The sequence below is a fragment of the Meles meles genome, chromosome 14 (assembly GCF_922984935.1).
Source record: "Meles meles chromosome 14, mMelMel3.1 paternal haplotype, whole genome shotgun sequence".
Lineage (NCBI taxonomy): Eukaryota > Metazoa > Chordata > Mammalia > Carnivora > Mustelidae > Meles > Meles meles.
The window spans coordinates 35,035,577-35,056,632 of NC_060079.1; positions in this window are offsets into that span (position 1 = coordinate 35,035,577).

Genomic DNA, 21,056 nt, shown 5'->3' on the forward strand with positions numbered 1-21,056 from the left:
TGATATTTGATAATTTACCCTTTATTTAGGAGTATTTTTCTTTTTCAGAATGTGGCATGTTTGAATGTAACAGTAGATTCACTTAGACTAATATTGTAGATTTCCATTATTTAATTATGTTGGCTTTTGCAAAACTGAAAGAAGAAAATACTTTCTTATTCAAGCTTGAGAAAAATGTTTTCTCTTCTAATGCTAAACAACACAGGTGGAAAAATAGAAATGATATTTTAGCAAGTGTTAGCTACATCTAATACGATTTTCTGTCAACACAGAAACTATGAGTTGTATGTTTTAAAGATTACAGTCAAATTGTTTTCTTCAGTAAATAGAGGCTTGATTCCTGGTGTGTCAAAATGGTGCTCTCTGAGAAACAATGAAATTTTGAATCAAGACAACATAAAGTTTGCCAGCCATTAGACACATTCCTTTGGCTTACTTTAAATTCTAATATGCAACATTGAAATGAAGTTTATAAGCCTGTGCTCTGTATGCATGGAAATGCTATATGACTCTTGTAGAAAGAGAAGCTTAAATAAGGACATGACTTTTACTGGAGGAATAGTCAGAGTTATCCTACATCTTTACAGATGACATAATCAAAATATATTAAAATAATGAAACTTGGAATATAATATTTTAGTAACATATATGAAGCTCAGGTTCTGAGATACAAAAAACAGATTGGTGGTTATCAGAGGCAGGGGTAAGGAATGGGTGAAATGGGTGAAAGTGGCCAAAATGTATAAACTGCCATTTATAAGACAAATAATTCCTGAGATGTAATTTACATCATGGCAACTATAGTTAATAATACTGTATTATATATTCAGAAATTGCTAACAGTGGCGCCTGGGTGGCTCAGTGGGTTAAAGCCTCTGCCTTCGGCTCAGGTCATGATCTCAGGGTCCTGGGATAGAACCCCGCATCGGGGTCTCTGCTCAGCAGGGAGCCTGCTTCCCCTAACCCCTCTCTCTGCTTGCTTCTCTGCCTGCTTCTCTGCCTACTTGTGATCTCTGTCTGTCAAATAAATAAATAAAATCTTTAAAAATAAATTGCTAACAGAGTACATCTTAAAAGCTCTCATCACAAAAAAAAAATACGTAACTAAGTGGTGATCATTTCACAATTTATACATATGCTGAATCATTGCGTTGTATACTTGAAACTAATGGTTAGATGTCAGAAAGAAAATAAAGCTCAGGCTGTCAGTTCCTGCTTAATTAAATAATATTTGAGAATGATACCTAAGATGGGATTTAAATTGCTCATATTGATCTGAATGACATAAGAATCACAGAAGGCCTGGAAACCTGTTCCAAATTTGATCAACTCTTTTCTTCGGAAAAATAAATGCAGAAAACACTTTTGAAAAATATTCCCAGTAAGGTCAACAATTTGAACTTACTCTGACAGTCTATCTTTGACCTTCTTAGGCATATTATGCTTACTATGCATGCCCTTTAAAGTTCTGTTTAAATGAATGAATTCACAAATTCCTCTGAGAAATGCTATTGATTTCTCCAAAAACAAAACAAACAAACAAAAAATCATTAACATTCACCAGTAATTAAATTTAGAGTATGTGCTTTTTATACATCTGTATCCCTTCTGAATAAAAATTCACCTAAAGAAATTTTGGAATTGTCCTCGAGTATAGTCCTCCTAGAGAGAATAGCAAAATCTAATTACATTCCTATTTAGAATGCTCAGGATCGCACATTACATTTAGCCTAGATTTTCAAGTTGCTTTCCCAGCTAAATGATACCACTTATCTCCAGTTACTTTTAAAACATTTATAGAAATGGGACTATTACAGAAGCTGTGAGATATTGCATACAAAACAAGATACATGTAATGGCATTTTTAACAAAGCAATACAAACATGGATATGTAAGTTTGTATCAGCTTCATTTGGTTGTGTCTCTTGGACTTTAACTTGATTTATTAGAAAGTATTTTTCTCTTCAGGTAATCATTCTCAAATATGTTTTTCCTTTTTTTTTTTTTTTAAGATTTTAATTATTTATTTGACAGAGAGATCACAAGTAGGCAGAGAAGCATGCAGAGAGAGAGGGGGAAGCAGGCTCCCTGCCCAGCAGAGACACGGATGTGGGGCTCAATCCCAGGACGCTGAGATTATGACCTGAGCTGAAGGTAGAGGCTTAACCCACTGCCAGTCCAATCTGCTTTCTCACAACCCCTAATTTTTAGATAATCAGCACAGTGACCATATGGATTCCTTTGTCCGAGTGCCTATTTTATGATAGGTAAGCAGATCAGAGATACAAAGTAAATGTTCTAAGCTCCCATAACTTTGTAATGGTAGAGCCAGGACTGAGTTACCTATTTCTGACTCTGAGTTCCTATAACCTACTATCCTTTGGGAGGTGACAGGTACTGTGTTTGATAGCAACTCTTCCTCATTTTAGTGGTTATTATATTTTTTCCATTTACCTCATTTTTTTTTCCCCCATTCTCCACAATGGGTCCTTCAGTTGCCTTCTGCTAGACTGGCACTTACATTTTCCATTACGGCTGTATTTTCAGTCATGAGATTTTATTTTTTAATGCTATTAAATTTACTTGTTTAAAGTTAAACTTTCAGAGAAGGCTATGGTTAAAATAGTATATTGGTACAGTTGAAAGAATTGAAGTCAGTTCCCTAAGTTGCAAAATTTTTATTCAATAGTACATGTGAGATAGGTGCCTTGCTCATCATCCTGATGAAGTATTGTTTTGCCAGACGGTATTTAAATACTCAGGTTTGTCTGGACACTGCACTAAACATTGTTTGTTGTATTTTTGTTTGTTTGATCTCATTTGTGTGAGGACTAAAGAATTTCAATATAGTAAATAAAATATTTGACTACTTTTATTATGTGCAAAATAATATGCAACATTTGATAATAAATTATAAAGGGATAAATTATCTTTCCTAAACTCTCAAAAGTATTTTGTACCACTTTTGTAATGCAGTCCATCTGGTCTGGCTTATGAGTGTCTGTCTCCTAAACTAAAAGAGAACTTATGAATTATTTCTTTCTATCTAGTGCGGTACCAGACATAGTGCTAGGTGTATTATTGATTCTCAATTAACATTGGTTTAGTTGTACATGATTGATTAGAATATATGGTTTCTATGTCTTTAAAAATTGCTCCTTGAAAATTCTTGTAATTGGGGCATAAATGACATCATTACTTTGGTTCCTTTTCACTCAGGGATGAATGTGTGTGTGTCAGTCATGATACATGAGAGTACTTCATTCCCCTAGACACAGCGATTTGTTGAGGGGACATCAGGAGATCCAATTCTAAGAGACACAAGGCAAACTTTTCTGGGACTGTTGGAAAAATGATTCTGGTTATTTTATTCTGCATGTGAAGGCTAAGTAGTTTTAGGGCCTGGAGATAATTCTACTTGATGTCACCTTAGAAGGAAAAAGCTGAAAATGAACGTACAAGAAGTTCAAATGATACTGTAAAGTTCTGAAATTCATCCATGCCTGAAGGAAATCCTATCCATCGACTTTTAATTTACACAGTCAAATACATTGTGGGTTTTTTGTTTTGTTTTTGTTTGTTTGTCTTTATGCAGGAGCCTCGTTGTTGTGTCATTTGCAACCGAATCCTCATAATGTTTATAGTATTTAACCTTTACAAATACTCATTCTGAATTGCTTCTATTGAGTTTCTGGCTTTCAAATTAAATGAGAAGCTCAAGAAACAAGGGTTCTACAGATGCTATGCAGTGCTTGAAAAAATGCTCTGTGAACTAGAGCTACTCACCCTGCCTGACTTAAATTAAATGGATTTAAGACACACCATTTGCTCTAGAAGATTTTAGGAACACTGAAACAAGCCTAGTTCACATATACAAACAAAATGACCACACTGACATGCAGAAAAGATAGGAGTTTCAGCTGAATCTTTATGTCTCTCCATCTAGCATGTGTCATAATTAATATGATACTCTTTAGTGCAAGCATAATCCTCCCTCTTTTTTTTTTTTTTAATGGAACTGGTTTGTAAATGATGTTTTGGAATCTAAGAAGATTTCAGCATAATAAAATTTAAAACAATTCTGATCTATTAACCTCATTTATTAAAATGTTACTACTTCATGACATATAAAATAGCATAACATCTGCTTGTATAACATGTAAAATCCTAACCAAAAAAAAAAAAAAAAAAAGAGTGAGAGAGACTCTTACCAATAGGAAAAGGAGGAAAAAACTCTGCAAGATATATTATATAAATGTTGCTAATTTATAAAATCCTGATTTTTAGGGGAGTGTTAAGGAACATAAAGGTTATATTCTAATCAGTCAGTAGATACTGTCTCTTTGAGTAATAGCTGCCTTAATATGCATGTATAATTAGTAAAAAGAAAATATTAAGAAGACACAAATAAATGCTTTATATAAATAAATGCCTCATTTATTTATATAAATAAATTATTTATATGCTATATATACAGACAAATTCTCAAATTAAAAGTTGAATTCAAGCCAATTACTAGCAAAGGGCAACAAATAGGTTGTTTTTGATAGAACAGTCTACTGACTTTAAATCCTATTATTTAATCAGTAATTGTGGGTAGGCATTACATATCACAGTATACTAGAAAAGGGCTTAGTGTAGCACAACATTGATTAAAGGAGGTAATCCTAGAAACTAAAGTTTACAGCCATTTAAGCATAGATTAGTTTTAGAACCGACTTCTGATTTCTACGTAAGAAATATCAACATTCGGGGAACAAATAGTAAGTCAAGTGATCCATCACTCAAATAGTCCTCTATCCTCCTTCTAGAGTATAAAATAATGATATTTTTTATTTAGTAACAACATATAACTTAAGTACTAACCCCAGAAAATAAGTCAAGTTAAATAAAATAAGCTAAAATCAGAAGCAGGATTACAGTTTGCCTTTTGCTTTAGGCAATGGACAAGCAACAGATGATGTGGTATTTGATGACATATACTTTCCGATCTCTTCTCCTCTTTCACAGTATCTCGTTAAAAAAAAAATCATAGAATATTATTAGCAGTTTTGTCAAATGTAAATAATTCAAAGATTTTCAATAAAATGTAGATTTTAATCAGAGACCAATGATCCCTAACGGGTAACACAAGGGCCAAAATAATTGCTATTTTATATTCCAGCTTCTATTTTGCCAACGGTCTTCTCTAAGAAGTTCAATATATGAGTGAAACACTTTCCATTGTAAAACTGATTTTCTATACATTTTAGTATCTCTGGTCTAACCAACTGAGTGTAAGACACACCTGTTTTATTGTGCTTATCTCCTGAGATGGGAGAGTTAACAAGAGTACTAATGATATTTAGTGTTCTCTTGCAACTGGAGATTTAAATCCATTGCAGTCACTGTCAGGCATGGACACAATAGAACATGAGAACACTGTGTGATCAAGTTGCTTAGGATCTCTGTACTTCAGCTCTCTTATCAAACAAAACAAAATGAAAACAAACTTACTTGGGCCATATGAGGTGATGCTTAAGGGTACAGGTGCGCAAACCGAAGTCTGGATTTTACTCTCCTCACCCTGCCATTCACAAATTGCATAATCTTGGACAATGTATTATTTTTTCAAAGCCTGAATTTCTAGATGAAGTAATTATGAAGATTAAAGTAGTCAGGGCTTGTAAAGCACTTAGGATATGGCCTACCTCATAGTAAGCATTTGAAGTATGGAGTCAACTTTATCCTTAGAATCAACCAAAACTTCTGGTGTAAACTTGAATGCAATAAACACAGGGCTCTGCTTTTCTATTTCTCTGCCTTGTAATTTTATTGCATTTAAGAACAGTACTGTTTCCCCTTCATTTTGACAGATAATGAAAGCAGGGGACAAAATTTTAGAATCAAATTGGTCTCTGTCATTTTTTATCTCTCTTCCTTTAACTGAAAATGGAAAAAAAAATAATTGTAACTAAATTTTTTATGAAGATTGAATGTGCTTATTCATTTAAAGTTTTTAGCAAAAGTGCAGCATCATTCAGGACTCAATAAATGTTGGCTGTTATTGTTATTATTGGTATGATTATTATAGTACTTACATTATATTGATGAAGTACTTATATTACATTGATAAAGGATAATTGGAAGGCAGGCAGGCAGGGACAAGAGGCCATGCCCTAAGAGGAAACCATCCTTAAAAGGATTTTTTATCACCCTGGAAGGAGCCTTCCATCCTTTCCCACATGACAGATGACAGAAACCTGAATAGATGACAGATGCAGGGAGTGTTAAAACAGCCTGTTAACAAGCGCATAAAACCCCCTAGACTTAGAAACTCTGTTGGCAATCCTCCTGGGTCCCTTCTCTCTTTGGGAATTTTGTACTATCACTTTGCTATTGCTCAATAATAAATCTTGGTTTGCTGCTCACCATCTCTGTCTGGTCTACCTCTTCATTCTTCCAAACTATGTGACCAAGAACTGTGTGTACCAACAGAGAAAAAAAATCCCACAACAACATTTCTAGAGGGGCATACAAATATAGTAAATTCTTAGTGAACAAAAAACCATAAATAGCCTAGAAAATGGTACCAAATAATGCACACACACACACACAACTTTTCACATGAGGTCACCTATCAGTGCAGTCTTCTCTGAATCTACTATTATAATAGTCTAACAGCTGGAGATTCCTTCTAGGGTTCCTTCAGATACTCAATTGTGAAACATGTATGAGAAAAAAAATCATTTGTTCTGATAATTTTGCTTTCTTTTCAATGTGTAATTTTGATATAGGTATGATGATCTGAGTTAAGGAGATAAAGGGAAGAAGGGTACAGAGAACTCCATTCTGCTGCATTATGGATAATTTTTTCAATATTATTATCATAATCATCATAAAGCATCATCTTAATTATTTCATCCTTTTTCCTAAATCAGCTAAACACTGAGCTTGGGACTTTTTTTCTCCATCCAATTTCTTCTATTCAGTGACCTCATTCAGTCTAGTGGATATAAATATCACTTATATGGCAGTGAATCCAAAATTGTAGCTTTTTCTTAGACATTTTAACTACTGCCAGAATGGAATATTATATCTATTAAGTATCTTCATGCTTAGCAACAGAAACTCATCATTTGAAAAATAAATATACTTTGGATGACTTTTCTCTTGGCAGTCTAATAGCCATCACAAAATCTCAAACATAATATGCTCAAAACAGAATTCTCAATTTTCACCCTATCACTAATACTTTCCACTCCTGATTTTATATCCACTCAAGTGTTAAAATAAGAAATCAAAAAGTGATTCTTGATTCTAGTCTTTATTTAGCTCTCCCTATTACCATCATTTTACCACCATGAATTAACTGAGTCATGGCTTATGATTAACTGTTTCTTACCACTTTTCTTTAAAATTACTGCTACCAGTGTACTACAAGTTATCATCATGTTTCCTGTACTAATCCAAAGACTTCCTAACTTGTCTTCCCAGTCTACCTATTTGTTTGTCTTCTTTCCAACAGCAGCCACAACAATTAAAAAAAAAAAAAAATCAGTTGAGATGCCTGGGTTGCTCACTGGGTTAAACATCTGCATTTTCAGCTCAGGTCATGATCCCGGGGTCCTGGGATTGAGTCTCTTGGGCTCTTGCTCAGGTGGGAGTCTGCTTCTCTTCCCTCTCCTAACCCTCCTCATTGCTCATGCTCCTGCTCTCTCTCTCTCGCTCTCTCTCTCTTAAAAATAAATAAATAAATAATCTTAAAAAAAAAAAAGACAAACCCCAAGTCAGCCTCTGTCAGTCTTCTGCTAAATTTCCTCCAATTATTTTCCATCTAATTTATATTAAAATACAGATATTAACCAAAATATACAAGATCTTGCATCATCTGTACCTGAATATATCCATCATTCTTTTTTTCACTGATTCTGTCCCACTATGTCAAAGTCATACATACTGATGTTTCAGAGCCATGGTATTTGCAGTTTCTCTTGCCTGAAACCGTATTCCCCAGATATCTTTATGGTTTTATTCCCTCTAGGCATTCACCTCTTTGCTCAAATATCACCTTTTTGGATAGGGTTTTCCTGATAATCTATCTTAAATAGAATTTCCCACCCATTTTTCTATAGCCCACTTTATTTTTCTTCATAGGACTTACTACTTCTTCTGTTATGTTATATATTATCTGTTTATTCTGTGTTCTCCCTAGAAAATAAAAGCCCCATCAGGGAAGACGATTTCTTATTTTGCCAATTTCCATACAACTAATGCTTATAATAGTTGTTGAAACATTATACATTCTTAGTAAGTGTTTTTAATGTATAAATTAATTAAACTTTGCCATTTCACCTTGTCAAATGACAGTGTTAAACTTTACTGAAGTTCTGTGATCTTAGGAAACAAGGTAGGTAAGGAAATCCTCTCATCTTTGTGTGTTCTATGAAACAGGTGGTGCAAAGAATCATCCTTATCCATATGACATATAGGACTCACGGATGCCTTTTTATTCTCTAATGACAAGACTAGATACAGACCTTTCAAATTCCCCTTGTTTGCCTCATAAGTGATTAGCCGAACTCTTTGTCCCCTCTGTCCAATTGAAATAAAGCACCCATAAAACTGGCTTGATCAAACTTGAGTTAAACTTCTCTCTTTCCCAGATTCCTACACTTTGACCCACCCACAGTCTTGAGCCATACTAGATTTCCTTACAAACCATTAGCGAACACCCCTTCTTACTGGCCTCTCTGGAGAATAGACTGGCATTAGGATAAAACCTTCTGTGATTTACAGTCCAGTCACTCCCCCCTCCACGCTTTCATTCTCTCCCACCCCATCCAATTCCTCACACAGAGTTCTCTTTAGTCTTGTTTACGCTTTCCTAAAAATAAAATCCCTTTTCTGTGTGGTTTGAGACACTTGTAGATAATCATAGTCAGTATAATCATCTTGAATAAAGTCTCTTCTTCCCTAAACCCAGATTCGTTATTTTTTATTTGACACAGCATGCAGTCATTTCATGGCTGGACCACTTTGTTCTTGCTTTTCTACAATCCATTTTACACACAACAGCAGGAGTGATTTTTTAAATTAGCATAAATTAAATCATATGATTCCCCTGTTAAAGACTCCCAATGATTTCCATTGAAGGTAGAATCTTTAGGAGGCTATGTAAAGTTCTAAGTCACCTACTTCCCTCCATGTCTTTAATCACATCCCTTAGCACTCTCTCCTGTTTCCCATCCTCCTGCCATAATAGTTTCTTAATTTTGTGGAACTGTTGGAATACATAACCACATTAATATTTAATTTTTTTCTGTTTCATTGGATATTGGGATTGGGAGATGAGTTAATCACAGATTCCCCATTATATTCAAAGGTTGATGCAATATTAGATTAAATACTTAATCCTGGAGCACCTGGGTGGCTCAGTTGGTTAAGCATCTGCCTTTGGCTCAGGTTATGATTCCAGAGTCCCAGGATTTAGCCCCACCTCTCTTAGGTGCCCTGCTCAGTGGGGAGTCTACTTCTCCCTCTGCCCACCCCCTCATGATGCTCTTGTGCTCTCTCTTTCTCCCCATCATATAAATAAATGTTTAAAAAAAAAAACCCACAAAAAACCCTTTATCCTAATAAGGTAGAAAAACTGCTTTAAACATCATTTATACAACTAAGTAATTATAAAATATGAATGACTATTTAAAACTATAATAATAGTTGTACATTTATTGGCTATCAGATAGTATGTCAGTTACTTTTTATATTTTCTGATTTATTTATTGTAACAACCTATGATTTAGATAGTATTGATTTCATCTTTTGTAAGTGGAAAACTCAAGGCTCAAGATTAAGTAGGCTAAACATGGGCTTGAAGCAAGTGATAGGGAATTTAATGGATATACTTCAGGCTTCAGAAAATTATATTTTCCCTGATACATCATAGAATCTAATAAAAATTAAGAAAATTAAGAGCATGGTATAATAACTGCTACAAATTTGACTATAATTTCATAATAATTTCTAATATTCTAAGATACTACATTGGACTGGACTTCGGAGCAGGTGGTACAGCTGTCATGGCTATTATTTCTTAGAAGTTTCTAAGATTTTTTTGAGGTGAAAGTAAAATTATGAGTACTGTTCTTTGGGAATCATTAATTTTGTAGTGTTTTGAGATGTTTTCTCAGAAAAAATGAATTTTCACGGGATGTCTTTGCGAGTCACAAATATTCCACCAATATTCAAGTCAAGTAAATAAACAAAATAAAATTTAATTCTACAGAACTATAGTTATAAACTGGAAATGTTTGGTGAAGTTTTGTCATGTTAATATTATTAAAACAGTAGAATAAAAAGGTGCCTGGGTGGCTTAATCATTTGAGCCTTAGACTCTTGTTTCGGCTCAGGTCATGATCTCATGGTCCTGGTGTTGGACCCTACATCAGACTCCGCACTCAGCACAGAGTCTGCTTGGGATTCTCTCTTTTCCTCTCCCACTTACCCTCCCCCAACATGCACTCTCTATCTCTCTAAAATAAATAAAATCCTTAAAAAAAGTAGAATATAATAATTTTATAGTTATTTTCCAAAAGATTACACAACAAATATGATGAAAAAATTTTAAATGCAAACTATCAGAAATAACTGTTATTCAGAACTTGTAGTAGAATTATAAGAATTTGAGCATTATAATGTAATGAGATGAAAATTAAAGTATGTAAAGGAAATATATAATATACCTTTAATTACTTAGAATATTTACATTAAAATGTGAATCTACAAATGTTCATTAGAAAATGTAATATAATATTGGTGGGTAATGGAGAGGGCACGTTTTGCATGGAGCACTGGGTGTTGTGCAAAAAGAATGAATACTGTTACGCTGAAAAAATAAATAAAATGGGAAAAAAAAAAAAAGAAAATCAACACCAACGGAAGTGTTCAAATATGTATTAAATCAATTAAAAATCGAATATTAAATAAGTTATAAATATTTTCTGGGTATTGACAAGGGTAGTTTAATGCCAATATTTTTTTGGACTGGAAATATATTTACTAAATATTCTCAAGGGAAAAAAAGAAATTGATATACAGTGACCATATTTGTGTTACACATACCTTATATGTGATGTCTGTACTTGTGTTGTATGTGAACTGTTAATGAATAATTATGGTCATACTCTGATCATAGTAAATAGCAATCTCCACTTTTGGAAACATAGTCACATGGGCCCTCTGTCATTAGCTCATCCACATTCATATTTCCTACAATGATCATAAATTATGTGTATAGTACAGACTACAGAGTTATTAAAAGTACTTAAATGAATTATATTAAGCAAAAATTTTATCACGAAAAGGGGGATAGTTGTGTTTTAACAATGGGGAATGATTATTTTTTCTTTAATGTGTGGTAATGCAACTAATGATAGTTATACATGTTGAATCAAGGCTTTATTTGTTTAGAAAGGTAGGTTTCCTAAGAAAATAACAATCAAAACCATTTAGACTTTATTTTTTATTTTATTATTATGAGTTATTTTATAACAGCCAAAAGTGAAACTTATTGGTCAGGGCCCTAGGAAGGACCCATTGTTGGGTTATTCTTCCATGTTTCCATTGTGATGACTTCTCACCCTACGTCAGAATATTGGGAACCAACACTGTCTTATGGAACATTTTGGATAATTTTTTGTACTGCTTTTAATTTTTTCATTGTGAAAACTGACAACAAATGGGAAAAAAAAGCCAATATATCAGAAACACATAGTCACCTACCACTAATTCTACCAAATCATACCATGTGGTTAATTCCTTTATTTTTAAAAATAAGTACTCAATTACTGCAATTGTTGAAGTATTTTCTTCTACAATCCTAAAATGTTTTTCTTTTTTTAAATCAAAAAAAAAAAAATCAAAATGTTACTCATTTCCCCCCAAAACACCAATGCTCAGTTAAAAACAGCAGCTGTTGAATTATCTTCTATATGCCACACTAACTAGATTGGTCTGCAGAACTGAGTAAAGTTACATTTTTCTGATTCACAAGTTAGAACTAAAATAATCCTGTGGGCATAAAAAAGGGGTGATTTGTGTATCTGACGCATTGGTCTCCTACAGCATATCTTACCAAGGATCATGCTTCTTATAGTATCTCATGTGATGAATTGAATCATGCCAACAAAAGTGTTCACCTTAGCTCTTAGGCACTCTAATTTGAAAATAGAGTTTCAAATTATCTTCTGATTTCTTTGATGATTTTAATGAAACCACAGAAAACATAAAACAAGAAATTGTTGCCTTTGCTCCATTCTCTCTGCTTCTTTTATGGGACTCCAATCTAGATTATGTTAGACTCTTTGTTCAACATTTGTAACGTACTATGTTAGGTTGTGTTTTTCTCTGCATTTTTTTAAAAAAAATTATTTATTTATTTGTCAGAGAGAGAGAGAGAGAGAGCAAGCTCACAAGCAAGGGGAGCAGCAGGCAGAGGGAGAAGCAGGTTTCCCTCTGAGCATGAAGCCAGATTCTAAACTTGATCCCAAGATGCTGGGGTCATGACCTGAGCCAAAGACATGCTCAACTGACGGAGCCAACCGTGCATTCCTTTTCTGCATTATTTTTTAAAATTTAATTTGTATATTTTTTCCTTTGTTAAAAAGATTTGGTGATTTATATTTGTCTAGAAAACTATTCCTTTTTTATTTTTCTTCCCAGTACCTCCCACCCCCACTTTCTTTTCCTGTAGCAGTAGTTTTTGAAGTTGGAGGTGACAGGGCAGGGAGAGAGAGAATCTTAAGCAGATTCTGAGCTCAGGATAAGCCTGACATGGGTCAGGATCCCATGACCCTGTGATAAGACCTGAGTTAAAATCAAGAGCTGGATGCTTAACCCACTGAGCCACCAACTTTTCCACTTAAAAACATACCCTAGAATATGTTCTTTTCTGTACAGAGATATTCCTCACTTTTTTTTTTTTTTGGTAGAGCTGTATGATATTCTATTATGTAGATAATTGCAGTTTACTTGAAGTTAATATGGATTGTTTCTTTTCTTTTGTTATAATAAAACTTGGAAATTATTGTTTTTGTTTTGTTTTGTTTTTAATATGATATTCTAATCATGGGCAGGAATATAGGTGGGACTTATTTCATGAATGTAATTGCTGAGTCAAAATGTAAAGGCCTCTGCAGTGTGAATAAGTATGACCAGATCACCCTTCCTTGTTGTAGCGTTTTTGTATTTCCCCATGACAAATGAGAGTACCTCTATGGCTTTACCATCATAAATGGTTTAACAAAGGTTTGTATTTTTATTAGTAGGGAGAGGGAGATGTACCTTATTGTAAAACCGCAGAGAAATTATGCATCTTTTGTTAAGGACCACATTTATTTTATTTTCATGAGCACTGTTTCCATGTGTTTTGCCTTTAACAATGTTTATTGCTTTCTTCTCAGTTTAGGAAATCTCTTTATGTAAGAAAAGACATTAAGCATATATTTGTGATATATTTTGTAAATAACTTTGTCAGTTTTCTATTTTTTTAATTGCCATGGTATATTTTACAGGCAGAATTATTTTTCTTTTGTTATTTTTATACAGTCAGACATCACATTTTCCTTTTACTCCTTCTTCGTTTTTGTTCATAATTAGAATGCTTCTGTCTTTTCCCAGTTTTAAGGGAGTTGATTCATAGTTTCTTCCAGTACTTGTATTCATTTTATATATTTAGTTTGATAATGTTTTGCAGTTTATCCTGATGGGTGGCATGGGAAATTATCCTAATTTGCTTTTTTTAAATATTTATTTTTTTTAAATTTTAAAAATTTTATTTATTTATTTTATTTTATTTTATTTATTTTTTTATTTATTAAAGATTTTTATTTTTTTCAGTGTAACAGTATTCATTCTTTTTGCACAACACCCAGTGCTCCATGCAAAACGTGCCCTCCCCATTACCCACCACCTGTTCCCCCAACCTCCCACCCCTGACCCTTCAAAACCCTCAGGTTGCCCCAACCTCCCACCCCTGACCCTTCAAAACCCTCAGGTTGTTTTTCAGAGTACATAGTCTCTTATGGTTCGCCTCCCCTCCCCAATGTCCATAGCCCGCTCCCCCTCTCCCAATCCCACCTCCCCCCAGCAACCCCCAGTTTGTTTTGTGAGATTAAGAGTCATTTATGGTTTGTCTCCCTCCCAATCCCATCTTGTTTCATTTACTCTTCTCCTATCCCCCTACCCCCCCATGTTGCTTCTTCATGTCCTCATATCAGGGAGATCATATGATAGTTGTCTTTCTCCGATTGACTTATTTCACTAAGCATGATACGCTCTAGTTCCATCCACGTCGTCGCAAATGGCATGATTTCATTTCTTTTGATGGCTGCATAGTATTCCATTGTGTATATATGCCACCTCTTCTTTATCCATTCATCTGTTGATGGACATCTAGGTTCTTTCCATAGTCTGGCTATTGTAGACATTACTGCTATAAACATTCGGGTACACGTGCCCCTTCGGATCACTATGTTTGTATCTTTAGGGTAAACACCCAGTAGTGCAATTGCTGGGTCATAGGGTAGTTCTATTTTCAACATTTTGAGGAACCTCCATGCTGTTTTCCAGAGTGGTTGCACCAGCTTGCATTCCCACCAACAGTGGAGGAGGGTTCCCCTTTCTCCACATCCTCGCCAGCATCTGTCATTTCCTGACTTGTTAATTTTAGCCATTCTGACTGGTGTGAGGTGATATCTCATTGTGGTTTTGATTTGTATTTCCCTGATGCCGAGTGACGTGGAGCACTTTTTCATGTGTCTGTTGGCCATCTGGATGTCTTCTTTGCAGAAATGTCTGTTCATGTCCTCTGCCCATTTCTTGATTGGATTGTTTCTTCTTTGGGTGTTGAGTTTGCTAAGTTCCTTATAGATTTTGGATACTAGCCCTTTATCTGATATGTCGTTTGCAAATATCTTCTCCCATTCTGTCAGTTGTCTTTTGGTTTTGTTAACTGTTTCTTTTGCTGTGCAAAAGCTTTTGATCTTGATGAAATCCCAATAGTTCATTTTTGCCCTTGCTTCCCTTGCCTTTGCCGTTGTTCCTAGGAAGATGTTGCTACGGCTGAGGTCGAAGAGGTTGCTGCCTGCATTCTCCTCAAGGATTTTGATGGATTCCTTTCTCACATTGAGGTCCTTCATCCATTTGGAGTCTATTTTCGTGTGTGGTGTAAGGAAGTGGTCCAATTTCATTTTTCTCATGTGGCTGTCCAATTTTCCCAGCACCATTTATTGAAGAGGCTGTCTTTTTTCCATTGGACATTCTTTCCTGCTTTGTCGAAGATTAGTTGACCATAGAGTTGAGGGTCTATTTCTGGGCTCTCTATTCTGTTCCACTGATCTATGTGTCTGTTTTTGTGCCAGTACCATGCTGTCTTGATGATGACAGCTTTGTAATAGAGCTTGAAGTCCGGAATTGTGATGCCACCAACTTTGGCTTTGTTCTTCAATATTCCTTTGGCTATTCGAGGTCTTTTCTGGTTCCATATAAATTTTAGGATTATTTGTTCCATTTCTTTGAAAAAAATGGATGGTATTTTGATAGGGATTGCATTAAATGTGTAGATTGCTTTAGGTAGCATAGACATTTTCACAATATTTATTCTTCCAATCCAGGAGCATGGAACATTTTTCCATTTTTTTGTGTCTTCCTCAATTTCTTTCATGAGTACTTTATAATTTTCTGTGTATAGATTCTTAGTCTCTTTGGTTAGGTTTATTCCTAGGTATCTTATAGTTTTGGGTACAATTGTAAATGGGATTGACTCCTTAATTTCTCTTTCTTCAGTCTTGTTGTTGGTGTACAGAAATGCAACTGATTTCTGTGCATTGATTTTATATCCTGACACTTTACTGAATTCCTGTACAAGTTCTAGCAGTTTTGGAGTGGAGTCTCTTGGGTTTTCCACATATAGTATCATATCATCTGCGAAGAGTGATAGTTTGACTTCTTCTTTACCAATTTGGATGCCTTTAATTTCTTTTTGTTGTCTGATTGCTGAGGCTAGAGAGAAACAGTGAGTTGTACACCGGAGGAGGGTCAGATGGTGGAGGCTCAGATGGTAAGGGAGAGGGACAAGCAGACTCCTTGCTGAGTGTGGAGTCATATGCTGGCCCAATCTCATGACCTGGAGACCATGACTTGGGCCCAAATTAAGAGTGTATAAGTAGCTGAACCAACTAAGCAACTCAGTTGCCCCTTGCCCTTTTTTTCTTTTTTAAATAAAACAGATAATATATAGTCTCTTCTTATGTATTAAATAGTCCATAATTATCTCTGCTCTTTTGAAAAGCCAACACATGCTAAAGTTCTAAAAGTTATTTGGATTTATTTATGTCCTTGTGTTCTGTGCCATTGGTCTATCTGTATATTTATGAATCATTTCCATATGTTTTAATATCTTTTAGTTTTTAATGGTGGTTTTATAATTACAAGAATGATTATCCCCTCCTTTTCTTACATTTTTAAACATTATTTTGCTATTGCTTGTTTGTGGTGTGTGTTTGTGTGTGCGTCTGACTGGTTGTTTTCATATAAACTTTAGAATAAGAATGACTGAAGGAAGTGATTCACAGACAGAATTACAACCCTGATGATATTCAAGAAATTAGGAAGACAGTTTCCAAGTATTGGCACTAGGATCACGTCAACTCAGCCATGATAAGTATCAAGAAATAGGACTAACTTCGACTCCAGGAATAAGCACCATGTTTGTTTTGTTTTGTTTTATTAAAGGCATAGGGTAGCCATGGCCTGAATTCGTAGTCCAAGACCCCACCACATCTGCTATAATCCACATTATCACAAGTGATACTTCTGGTGCTGTCTCGCCAACTGATTCATTCCTGACTCAAGTCTCTGCCTGTGCCTGAGTAACAAAACCTACTCTCATCTATAATACTAATCTGTAACACCACAAAGTGATCCAGGTAATACTAAATTTTTGCTACCTCTGAAATATAAGAAGGTACCTGGTAGGAGAGTAGGACTACAAAATAATAAATCAACTATATTGCACAGCCTTTTTTATATATTCATCTCTCTGAGCATCTTAAACTTGTGATTTTCAAAGTTTAGAGTCATAAAGACAACTTTATTCAAGTGGATACTAGGTCTGATTGTTCACTCCATTAATTTTCTTAATGTTAGCTTCTTAAAAATATGTTTTCTAGGGGCGCCTGGGTAGCTCAGTCATAATCCTGGGGTCCTGAGATTGAGCTCCAAATGGGCTCCCTGCTTGGTGGGAGGCCTGCTTCTCTCTTTCCTTCTCCCACTCCTCTGCTTGTGTTTACTCTTTCATTGTGTTTCTCTCTGTCAAATAAATAAATAAATAAATAAATAAAAATCTTAATATATATACATATATTTTTTTTCTAGTTTTGTAAGCAGGACAGTTTTGAGAGGGTAATTTTTGTTTTTTATCTGTTTTCCTTTTCCTCTCTCCCATGACAGAAATTTTTTTAATGTTCTGTTCTCTTAGTTTCCAGACACTTACACAGTGGTTGCAGATTATATGAGTTTTTATTGAGCTCTTACCCCAGGTGTAGTTACTGCTGGAAGGAACACTGGCTGCGTGCCTCTCCATCTCCTTCTGTCTCCTCACCCATAGCTTTCCAAGAACTGATGAGTCTGGCAGGAGGTTGTCAGTGATATACTCCTCTTTCTTTCATAATTTCCAAATGCTGGCTTCAAGAAGTGATTTTGGAGCTCCATATGACTTAGAGAAAATTTAATCCCTGTTAATACATTTGAAACCCTGTTCACCATTTTCTCCATGCACTAAGAGCTCAGCAGTCCCACTGCTTTGTGTTTCTGTGAACTTTCTGGTAGTCAGAGGAATTTATAAAGGACATTTATGAATTTTTTTTAATCTCTAGATGTTTTTTCTATTACTGCTATTTGTTTAGAGCAGAGAATTTGTATGTATGGAGATGTGAATTTGGTATACCATTGTAGTCCAAAGAGCTAGATTTGAGATAAAGATATCTTAATGTAAGGCAAACCACTGATATTAGCTCTTTTCTATCCCATCCAACGAACACACATGATTTCATAGCTCCTTGAAATCTTGTTTGGTACCTTTCTGATTTTATGAAGGAAACATTTTTGGGGGGTCTAGAATACTATACAATAACTTTCCAGGCTGGTACCCAGTTCTGTGAATAATCTGAACAAGAAATAAAGCTGATGTCATCTATTCTTTTCTAAGACATTTTGTAGATCTGATAATGTTGTTGGATATTGTTATTTAAAATAGTTATTTGCCTTTGGGTGCCTGGGTAGCTCGGTTAAGTGTCTGCCTTCAACTCAGGTCATGAGACCAGGGTCCTGGGATCGAGCCCCACATCGGGGTCCATGCACAGCAGAGAACCTGCTTCTACCTCTCCTCTCCCTCTCTCTCAAGTAAATAAATAAAATCTTTTAAAAATAATAATAAATAAAATAGTTATTTGCCTTGTTTACATAACATAGTATTATAGGCTGAGATGTTGATCTGGTAATAACAGAGAAAGACTGCAGAGATTGAAGGACATACTTGAACAAGACACTCAAAAAACTAAAGTCATAACTATATCCTCTGGGGGCAAAAAAGACAGGCTGGTAATTTCTGACTGATTTTAAATTTCAATGTCAGTCATGTTAAAGAAGTACCTCTTTCCTTCTCAACCAAATTGGTTTAAATTTTTTTTAAATTTTTTTCCTTTATAGAGCAGGTCTTGAGAGTTCTATTAAACAGGGGGAAAAATCTGCTAAATAAATAGAGCAGCTTTCCCTACTCTAGGAGCAACCAGGGATTTGACTTGTTTGAGCTTAAATGATAAAACAAATAGTCGCCAAATCAAACGAGAACCTTGTGTTGTAATAGACTTTCCCCTAAAGTATTCATGCTGTAAACCTAAATAGCTTATATTTCATGAAACTTTTCTTATTAACTTTCCCTCCTGACAATTCTCCATATAACTACAGATAACTCAACAACACTGATGCCTACATGGATACAGATCTTTATAGACTTATGATGGCTTATGTACCAATAAACCGGTTCATCATAAGTTGAAAATATCATAGGTCAAAAATGCATTTAATACACCTGCCTACCAGACATCAAAGCTTAGCCTAGCCTACCTTAAATGTGCTCAGAACACTTACATTAGCTTGCTATTGGGCAAAATCATCTAAAAACCTTCTAAAGCCTATTTTCTAATAAAGTATTGAATATGTCATTTAATGTGTTAAACAGCATCCTGAAAGTGAAAAACAGTGATTGTATGGGTACAGAATGGTTGTCAGTGCATGGGTTTTGTGTCCTTGTAATTGCATGGCTGATTGGGAGATGTGGTTCACTGTTGTTGCCCACTATCCAGGCACTAGCCTGGGAGAAGTTCAAAATTCAAAATTTGAAGTATGATTTCTACTGAATGTGTATTACTTTTTCACCATTGTAAAAGAAAAAAAAAATTGTAAATTGAACCATTAGAAGTCAGGGACTGTCTGTATGTTTGTTTTGATCTACTACATTGCTTTTGAGAAAAAAAAAAGTGAGGTTTTTTGTGAGATTGTTTTATGGACAGTTCTGTTTATGGCTTAGAAATAAATTAAAAATAAATATGAAAAATTGTGTCATCACTGTGATACTTAAAATATATATCTATTACCATGAATGAATTATTGATCTACATAAGACTGTTTTGAAGACTGCAGACCCTAGGATTAGAGTAAGTACTTGACTGGAATTCCTAACTTAGACTGTGTATGAATCTTTCATCTCTAGGGTTTAATATTATCATTTATCTAATGGGGATAATAATATTCATAAGGTTGTAGTGAGAATTAATGCAAACTATCTAACCTGGTTTATAGCTAGGCTAAACATATGTCCCAATTTTGTCTGGAAAATCTGGGATAACACCTAAATATTAACTCATTCTCATGACATCATTTGGACAATAAATTATAATACCAACATATATTACTTTCTTAAATATTAATAATCACTTTTTAAATAACTGATACATTTCTGTGAGCAATTATTCATTGAGTTTGCTTGGCTATAAAGTAATTCATTTTCAGCTTTAAATGTTTGTTTCTCTGGACACAGGTCATAATTGTGAAAACAGAAAAGATAATGATCTCGACACAAAGCATCATTAATTTAAATAATTCAGACCAAAGAGAAGTTTTGTTTTTATCATTTCTTTTATATTATATTTTTATTTTTTAAGAACAATAAATTAAATCCTTGTTAGTTTTAGTGATGTATTTGTGGATCTGACTCCAAAGGCAAGTATAACAAAAGCAAAAAATAAACAAATGGGACCACATCAATCTAAAAATCTTCTGCACAGTGAAGGAAACCATCATACAAATGAAAAGACAACCTACTAATGGGAGAAGGTATTTGCAAATATACCTAATAAGTGGTTAGTATTCAAGATATATAAAGAATTCATGCAATCCAACAATTAAAAATATTCAAGTCAAAAATGGGCAGAGGATCTAAACATTTTTCAAAAGAAATAACAGATGGCCATAGGCATATGAAAAAATGGCCAACATCACTAATCAAATAATTATCAATTATTTGAATTGAGATTCAAATCAAAACCATAATGAGATATCACCTTATACCTTTTAGGATGGGTGTTATCAGAAAGACAAAAAATAAGAACTGTTGGAGAGGGCGTGGAGAAAAAGGAACACTTGTACGCTGTTCATAGGAATATAAATTGATGCACCCAACACAGATAATAACATGGAGATGCTTAAAAAATTAAGAATAAATCTACCATATTATCTGGCTATTCCACTTTGAATATTTATCCAAAGAATATGAAAGCAGTAATTTAAGAAGATATATGATAAAACTCCTATGTTTATTGCAGCATTATGTACAAAACCAAGATATGGAAACAACCTGTGTCCATTGATAGATGAATGGGTAAGGAGGGTACGGTTTATACACACACACACACACACACACACACACACACACACAGGAATACTACTCATCCATGAAA